This window comes from Pteropus vampyrus, unplaced genomic scaffold (assembly GCF_000151845.1).
Source record: "Pteropus vampyrus isolate Shadow unplaced genomic scaffold, Pvam_2.0 Scaffold81, whole genome shotgun sequence".
Classification (NCBI taxonomy): Eukaryota; Metazoa; Chordata; class Mammalia; order Chiroptera; family Pteropodidae; genus Pteropus; species Pteropus vampyrus.
The window spans coordinates 7,179,434-7,187,952 of NW_011888862.1; positions in this window are offsets into that span (position 1 = coordinate 7,179,434).

The window sequence follows — 8,519 nt, forward strand, 5'->3', positions numbered from 1 at the left end:
GTGGTCCTGGGGCTGTGCTGTCTGGTACCGTCCTGGGAGCTGAGTTAACCAAAAGCTATGCGAGGACATGGAGAATTCACGTTAACCTGGAGTCTCAATCACTTCCCTCTCACCAAAATTTACTTTTTGAAAAAATTTGATATACTAGCAATAGTCGAAATGGCCGGATTTGCCCTCCTTTTCTCTCCCAGTGGCTCGGGGGCATCCGCCCTGGTGCTTGTGAGATGGTTCTCTTGCTTGGCCAGGCCCTCCCTCCTGCTCTCCTCCTTCCTAGCGGCCCAGTTGGACCCATAATGTGCCCTGGCTTGAGGCTTTCTCCCAAAGAGGGAGAATAAATGCAGGGGGAGAGGGCCTCGGATCCCGAGGCAAAGGATAAAGACCCCAAATTAAGCAAGTGGAAACTCTGCGGCTGTGGGATTCACTTCAGCATCATGACTCATGCTCTGCTAAGGTTTCCGCGAACAACCTGCTCATAGTCTGATTTAATTATAGCCCGATGCACTGTCGCCTGGGTGAGCCTCGGGATCGCGCCCCATCCCTCACTACCTCCGGGGCGCGCGAACTGAAATGCCTCCCAGTGCAAGAGTGGGAGAGGGCCCTGCAAGTGGTTTGCTGTAGGTGCCATTCGTCAGAGCACGTGCGGCGGACAGCTCTTGAGGACACCTCAGTAAGGCGGGCAGCCTCCTCAAACAAGCCGACAGCCTTGTGGTAAGTCTCAGCCCACAAGGGTGTCTGCCTCTTGGGCTTCCCTTTGTGCAGAGGCTGGATTGAGATGCACTGAGCGCCTAAGCATGGGTGTTTGGAGTGATGGATTGGGGGAGAGAAACAGGATTTCATCAAATCTCCCTGGCGAGGGTGGAGGCAACTCCAGCTGCCTGCCTGCTCAGACGGTGCCGTCCCCACTCATTGCTCTGCCGCTCCAGGGAGAACATCGGAGCTGCTGCACTGGGAGGGGATCATTTCACAAATGTGGAGATGCGCTCACAGTTATGTCCTTGGTAGCGGACCAAACCAGTACTTCCCTCCCTGTAAAGCATGAAAGCATTAGTGCGCATTCAGTCGAAGATGATGCCTTTGCCCCGAATCCCTGGCATTATGCATAATTCACACCAACTGGCCTCTGTTTGTTGAGTAACTAATGGTGGCTTCAGGGTTGCCAGATATAAAATACCGGGTACCCCGTTCGGTATGAATTCCAGATAATTTTTTAGTGTAAGCATGTCCCAAAATTATTATTAAAAATTCGTATTAAAAATTTATTCGTTGTTTAATTGAAATTCCAAGTTAACTGAGCATACTGTATTTTCATTTGCTGACTCTGGCAATCCTACATAGATAGGTGTGAAGTTTCACAGCTTCTGCCCCTCTGCCTCAAGGGGCTGTAAAACCCTGGACGAATGAGCATTTGGAGCCTCAGTTTCTTGTTCTGCAAAATCATAGTAATGCAGTGGGTCAAGACTATGGGAAAGATGAAAGGGAATGCAGCTGTGTGGATGCTGTTGCTGGCCGCCACATTCCCCAGCCCCTGGGACTAACCACTCACAGCTGTACCCTTTTCACCTGATCGCCATAGGATGCCGGGAGGCACCTGCCTAGGTCATGATCCTCTCCCATGCCACGGGAGGCAGACAGTGGCTGACTGTCGAAGGAGGGGCACACAGCTCAGCCCCCTCCCCTCAGAGCAGGATGTACTTTGTCTTGAACTAGACACTCCAGAGCTCCCCAAGGGCTGAGGCTAAAGCACTTGAATTGGGCTAACGCAAGTTCTGCCAGGTTGCAGACCTCCATTTAAAAAACAATTTTGCTCCTATTATTTAATTTTTGATGGTCCTCCAGAACCTGCATTTGACAAATGAGGAAATGGCTCAGAGAGTGACTTGCCATCTGTGGTCACGCACCTAAAAAGTAGCCTGTCTGAATTCATAGCCCATATTCATAAGCACCTGGGCTGCCTCCCACGGGGTTAGGAGTCTGCAGATCTTGGTGGGTTGCCACTGGAGGTAGGGGGGTGACTGTAGCCACTGTCACTGAGCCTCTGCAATGCATCAATGGCCCGTATACATCATGATAACATTATTATGTATGTTGTTGTTATTATTATGTTACCTTGTTAATCGCTGGAACTGCCCAATGAGGACTGTTTATACCAGCCACCGTTCCATTTCCCAAAGGAGGAAACTGAGGCACCAAGAGACCATAGATAATCCCAAAGTGCCTAGCTCTAAGCAGCAGCGTGGAGATCTGACTTCAGGCCCAGCTGACTCCAAAGTGCCTGGCACATAGAAGGCCGGGGCCCCAGGAAGTGGTTAAAGTGAGATACTATACCTTAAGCCAAATGCTGCCTCCATTCCAATTTTGCTGAAGGCTGACCTTCTGGTCAAGGCCTCTCGCGTGCCAGTATCCACATTACAGCAGATACTCTAGTCATTAAGAGCTGTGGAAGTTCCAAAGCACTAACTACATTTCTTCTGATTTGAAACACACCCTTAGAGCTGTGCAGGACCTGGCCACCCTGCTTTAGCTAGGACACTAAGGACCACCTATGGGCTGGCCTTGGACAGCGACCCGAGCCCAAAGCACTGTTAGGAGAGCCCCAAGTTGTGTACATGCTCCCCAGACCCCGCGACTGCCCGTCATGGGCATGCCTGCTTCTGAAGTTGGGTGGAGGGCATCGCGCTGACTGGGCTGCCCATTTGAAACGTGATTTGGATCATCGTAGGCTGCACTGGGCTTTTTGATCTCTGAACACTAAACTGAGAATTCTGTCCCCTGCAATATCTCTCTTCATATCTACCATGCAAATCTCGTGTGACCCAAGAAAACATGTCTCTCTTCTGAGGTAAACCTGTAAGAGAAATGCAATGTTTGCCCAGATCTAGGTAAACAGAGTCTCCAAACACGGGCTTTAGTGCTGATCTAACGCGGGAGAGTTCATGAAATTCGCAAGCCCTCTTGAGCCTCGATTTCCCCATCTGTAAAATCCTGTGCCCATAAAAGTCATCTAACTAAGCCAATGGACAACAGTGATAGTGTGCTCTTTACCAATGTCTGAGGGATGTGTTACTCAACCGGATGTGCGGCTTAAAGCTGTGCTTTCTTCTCTTTTCAACACACCTGAGGGGTGCTCAGATGTCAGACACATGAAAGACAAAGTCACTAATTCCAGGGACTCCTGGAGCCAATCCCGTGGGCCTCAACTGCCCCTAGTCCCCCTCCTGCTCTCTCTGCCCTCCGGGCACCCACCCTGCCCAGCCTCCTGGGCTGTTCTCCTGACCACAGCCTCCAGCAGGGAGCTGCTCTCCTCCCAGGATGACTCACTACATAGCTTGCTTGCTTGCTTGCTTGCTTGCTTTTCATTGTGCTTTTTTTAAGTTCAAAAAAAAGAAATGTGTCAAATTTAAAACTCAGCACAGCACATCTATTTAAAGTGCAAAGGAAGCAGCCTTTGAATGACTTGCAGAAAGGTGAAGTCCTTAGAGCCTAGGTTTCAGCCCCAGTTTTTCTCATGCTTTCTAAGGCCCCCACTTGAAAGGCAGGTGGGAGCTTACAGATGGCAGAGAAGAGGTCTGAAGTCCCCTGGGTTGGGGATGGGGAGAAACTTCTGCCAGGGCAGGCAAGGGCAGGCAAAGCCGAGCCTGAGGGTGACACCTGCGTGGAAGGCCGTTTCTCTGATGCCCCTCAGGGCACAGGAATCACAGCTCCATCCCCAGAAGTGCTGCAGGCAGAGAGACAGGCCATGGCTGGGAATGCATGTGTGTATGTTTGCTCGAAAATGGTTATAGACCATGTGGGGTTTTAGGACCGAGACAGGGGAGGAGGGTTGAAGAAGGGAGTGGGAATTATTTCCATTACTCAGTTATTCAATCGCCTCGACTTTCCAGCTACCAGATTCTTTCCCCTAAACAGCAGCAAAGCAGAGGCTGCTCCAGGAGCTTCCAGGCTTCTCAAAGGGGCGGAAGGAAGTTAAATCGCCTCGGGTACTTGCTCCGTTCCCCTCCCCTCCAGACACAGTCTCTCCAAACCTACTGTACAATGAAACCCTTCTCCCCTCTGCCTCTAGCTATTGCCCCGTTACCCTGCATCCCCATAAAGCGAATACCTCTGGAAGGATTGGCAAGAATTGTGTCATTTCTCTGTCCCAACCCGCGCCCCCCCCAGTGACTTGAGACAAAAGCCAAAGTCTACGCTCTTCCCCTTGATGGTTCCACTTCTGCCCTCTGATCTCCTTCTTGTTCTGTAAACATATTAGGTGTACTCCTGCCTCGGGGCCTTTGCACTGGCTGTTCCAGCAGCCTGGTATGCTATTCCCCTAGGTATTGCCTGGCTCAGGCCCTCACTTCCTTCAGGTCTCTGACCATATCCTGCCTCATCAGAGATCTTCTCTATCAGCCCATACGACAGTCCTCACTGCCCTCTTTCTCTACATAATTCCCATTTTGTCTAGGGCTCTTGTCATCTCCTGACACATTATATATTTAATTGCTTGTTCGCTTATTGTCTGGGCAGGAGAGGGAGGAGGTCAGAGGTTGGTGTCTCAGACTCCTTGGCCAAGCTACAGAGAGATGTGGAGATGGCCTTGGCCTTGCTCGGCTATTGTATCCACTCCCACCCCCCAGCATGGCGCTTTGACAGGACGAAGTTCAATACTGATAGACCATATTCTTGAGCTCTTAGCCTGAGGCCCAGTTTCACAGGGGAGCATTTTACTCATCCTTGACCTGCGTGGGGTAGGGGTGCCATCACTCCCAGGGGAGGGTTTGGGGCAGTCGACAGACTCCTGGGCAGCACCACTGTGGCCTTCACCTTTCCCCTTGCGTCACCGAGAAAACGGGGCCAGTCCTGGTGGAGGAGGAGTGCCTGGCATCAAGTGACAAGGGGCTCTGCTATGGCCTCTCTGACCACCCTCCCCGGGTTCCAGCCTCAGCTGGCCCCTTGTTCAGAGTGAACCCTTCTCCAGTTCTGGGCTCTATTTTGACCCCTCTCTCCCTGTTGACTTTCTTTTTTAGCCTCTTCCTCTACGGGGCCTGGAGCCGTCTACACTGCAGCCTGCCAAGCATAGCGCCAACTACATAAATGTGTGCCGACAGCATGAAAGCTATCTTTGGTCTCAATCAGGGGACTGGGGACAGAACCACGTATGGCGGACGTGTGTGTGATCACTGCAGCTCATTGCTTTGGGGGATGAAAAGCCCAGAGACTGCCAGAGATTCAAGCTGCAAGGTCAGCACAAGCTCTGATGCTTTATGGCGAGAGCCCACTTAGCCGTTTCTTCGTCTCCTGGTACAAAGAGCTGCTCCCCTGGCTGTGTGTGCAAGGCCCCGTCCAAGCCTCCTCAGAGCTTCCTGGGCCATTTCAGCTTCGGGTCTCTTGTGGTTAAGGAGTGAGAGGGAACTGCGCAGGTGCTCATGCTGCTGTCACAGAGGGAGAGGGAGCGGAGAGGAGGGGAGGGGGGAGGAGGGGCGGGGGAGGAGGGGAGGGGAGAGGCAGAGAGAGTGGCTCTTCTCCATGGCTGTGCTTCCTAGAGCCCAGGAGAGTGACTCGGATGTGTGCAAGAACTCAGGGACTGATTCCGGGTGACAGCTGGGGGAAATGATCCGCACTGTCGGGAGAGAGGCTTACACTTCGAAGCAGTTCCAATTCTTATTTTTAAATCCCCCAGCTGGCTAAAGACTTAGAAGGAAAGATGCGACAATCATTTGAGTCTTGTCCCAGATGCGCTGTCACTCAGGGTCCAGAAAAAGGCTACTGGGGCTGAGCTGGTGGTCAGGAAAAAGTATGAGGCCTGGTGGCGATTCCTCCGGGGCTCTGGCAGGAGGGTTGTGACAGCTCCTTGGGAGCTGAGTGCTGGGAGGTGGTCTGCTTGGAGGGTTGGACAGCAGCAGCAATCCAGCCACGATGACTTAGTACCCAAAGGTTAGAGCTGAGCCCAGAGGGGGCGCTGGGATGACTTGCACAGACCTGGTGGTCCCCTCCATGCCTTTCCCTCCCGTTGCACAACCTTCCCCAGTGGGCACACATGCCTCCTATGCCAGTTCTCGGGGCAGACCGGGGGTGGGGAGCACAGGTCTTTGTTTTCTGGACAAAGGAGTAGAAGCCGAGTCCTGGCTGTAGTGGATTCTTAGTTTTGCATGCTTGGCATCTGAACCCCCTTCCTGGGCCTGGGGGATCCCCCATGTTTAGAAGCCAACCCTGCTTTAGGAACTCACAGATACCAGCTTTTCCAACTCCCCTCTCAGCTAACGGCCTGCTCCCCCCACCAAAGCTGATACAACACACCTGCCCCAGACTGAATTGACAGCTAGAGGCTGTGTGAAATCCACTATGGTGACAGGTGGCAGCCTCTATATTTAGTTTCCAAAAGAGCAAAGGCGATGATCCTACTGACAATGGCCAGCATGGGGACATCTGTGGTGCAAGCCCCAGGGTGTGAGCCTGGGAGCACCTGGGAGTGACAGGGGACCTAGTTCCTAGCTGGGGAGCTGCCAAGCTTGGTGACCATGTGTTTACCCAGTATCCTTTAAGAAAGATATTTCCTACCCAGTCAGAGTTGCTTTCTGTTATTTGTAAATAAGAACCCTGACACGTTAGCAAAGGGTGACAGAGGCCATAAAAGATGAGAGCCAGCGACTGGGACGTGCCTTGGTGTATCTATTCTGGGCTTGCATCTGGAAAGCTCTTTCAAAACAGGAGACATGGAAAGCACAACCATTGCCCCGTGCCCAATTCAGATGCGCTTGGCCCCATGTGGACGACCCGAAGCTGCACCACTAGCTGGAGGTGGAAGCGTCTGGCGGCCACCCTGCTCAGGTGGGCCGAAGCTGCTCAGGATTTACGTTGGATGTCCTGCGCTAGGAATGCTTCCACAGGGGCCTGGGAAGTGTCCTTCCTTAGAGAGCTTCGCAAACAAAAGAGGCGTGTTTTCACCTCCCACCACAGTACTCCATACTTCTGCATGCTGAGTGACGCACAATAAATGCTTTCTGAGCAATTCATTTTTCAGAATAGTTGACATATTGTAATAAGGCAGAGGGATAAATCACATGACTTCAGAGTTCACTGGTTCCGATTATTCCAGTCCTTCTAAGAAGACATTTTTGCCAAAATAGCACATATGTTCCTTAAACACACACGCATACACATACACACAATTGTTTTCTGATGGAATTTTTCCCTGTCTCAGACCATCAAACACTCGGTGCCTAAGACTAGAGAATGGTCTCTCACCATTTCAGGTCTTCTTCTTCCTCAGAGGACTCTCTTGGTAACTCAAGGACCTGGCTTTTCCTAAATGGCTTTCTGAGGGGAACGAGGGGGCTCTAAGAGGGTGACAGCTGCTTTACTTTCCCCTCACAAGCAGAGCGATTGGTGGCCAAGTCCCAGAGAACAGAAGGCATTCTGGGACATGCAAAGTGCAGAGACACAGAGAACAGATGGCAGGGACTTTAAAAGCATAAGAGTCACCTTGAAAGATAATGGCGCCAAGGGAGGGGTGGGAAGCTTTTGTACCCTCTGACAACAAGGAAGCAGAGAAGACAAAAGCTATTTGCCAGACTCGTGCAAGTCAATGGAACTGAGAGATGGCTCTGCTCTAATTTACATCAAGGGAGGTCGAGCCTTCTGTCTTCCTGTCCAGAAATAAATGGCATCAATCAACTGACAAACTGTTTCTCTTGCCTCCTGATCTTGTTTTTTTCTTTTTCTTTTTTTAACAGGGAGCATTTACATCCTCTCTATCCGGGCAGCTAATGTGTAACCGTCTCTCCTTCCATTCACCGTACCTCACAAGAGTTGCAGAAGCTGACGTGACAGACGTCCGCCCTGGGGGACATTGGCATGGCCAGGAGGGCCTGGCCCGGGTTGCCACTGGGTATATCTGGCTTCCTGCAAACGGGAAGCCGCGGGCCCCTGTCAGAGGTGGGGGAGTTGGGAGGGTTCCTGTGACTCCCTCAGGCTTACTCCTGTGCCAGTGTGTAGGCCTCTTGCACATTTTCTAGATGGGCAAATCGAGGTACACAGAGGCTAAATAACCCACCCAGGTCAGAGCTGGGATGGAAGTCTTGTCAGACTCAGAGACAGAACCTTCAGCTTGCTGCTGGATTTAGCTGGGTCAAAGCCAGCGAGAGCAGCTGGTAGGGTGGCCGGCTGCTTTTCGACTGAGGATGTTAAAAGAAATGTTTGTTTCTGGCTCTGAGAAAGAACATGCTACCTCTAGCCCCAGCAAAGGTCAACACTGGCCTCTCTGCTCTGAGGAGGGAGAGAGGAAAGTGCACCAGCCACAACCCTGCAGCTGCTTTCTCCTCCTGAGGAAAAGGATGGTCAGGATAGGGCCTCCGCCAACCCCCTCCAACATCTGTTCCTCCTCGCTGTGTGGGCCTCAGCTGCTCCAGAAAGAGATCAAGTCTCAGAAGCCTGTTCTCCTTCTTTGAAGCTGACAGCTTGATGCCTGTGGAAATGCAGCACTATTTCAGGATTTCATTTGAAAGAAGTTTCAAAAGAGTGAATCGAAGGCTCGGCTGAAT